Below are 612 nucleotides of genomic sequence, written 5' to 3'. Positions count from 1 at the left end.
AGATGTTTTTTTTTAAATATCTGACACCGGGAGTTATTTAAAGACAAGCCTGCAGACTTACCAAATAAATGATGCTTTTTATATATGAACGCAGGATACAACACCACACTTTTTGGCCTAAAGGCCAGTCCGCGGTATTGTTTTAAAAAAACAACTTCCGGTTCCGGTGTTTGGCATAACATTTCTTGTTTTAGTCAGATTTGTGTGTTTTTGTTGACTGGTGATTTTCATTTTTGTTGTAAAAAAACAAGCAACTCATTTTATATCTATGTATTGAAATGAAAATGACACGAAAATAGAAGAATGCTTCGGGTTTTTTTTTTTTGTATTTCAAAATAAAACAAGAATAAACCAATCGTGTTTTGTTGTATATAAAACGAACATTAAATGACGAAAAATATACACTGATCTATAAAATACACCACCATAATAATATAAATAACAAATAAATGTGTTTCCAGACAATGACAATCAAACTGAGCACTATTTTACCCGTGTAAAGCGTCACAGCCGTCTTTTAATCTAAAAATTCGAGCTCGCGGGTTGTCATTGAACGCCTCAAGCTACCCCTCAATACCTCACGTGACTTCCTCAGCAGAGAGTACAGCAGTG

The sequence above is a fragment of the Nerophis lumbriciformis genome, linkage group LG24 (assembly GCF_033978685.3).
Source record: "Nerophis lumbriciformis linkage group LG24, RoL_Nlum_v2.1, whole genome shotgun sequence".
NCBI lineage: Eukaryota > Metazoa > Chordata > Actinopteri > Syngnathiformes > Syngnathidae > Nerophis > Nerophis lumbriciformis.
The sequence above is the reverse complement of the archived record's forward strand: the minus strand, read 5'-3'. Positions refer to the sequence as shown.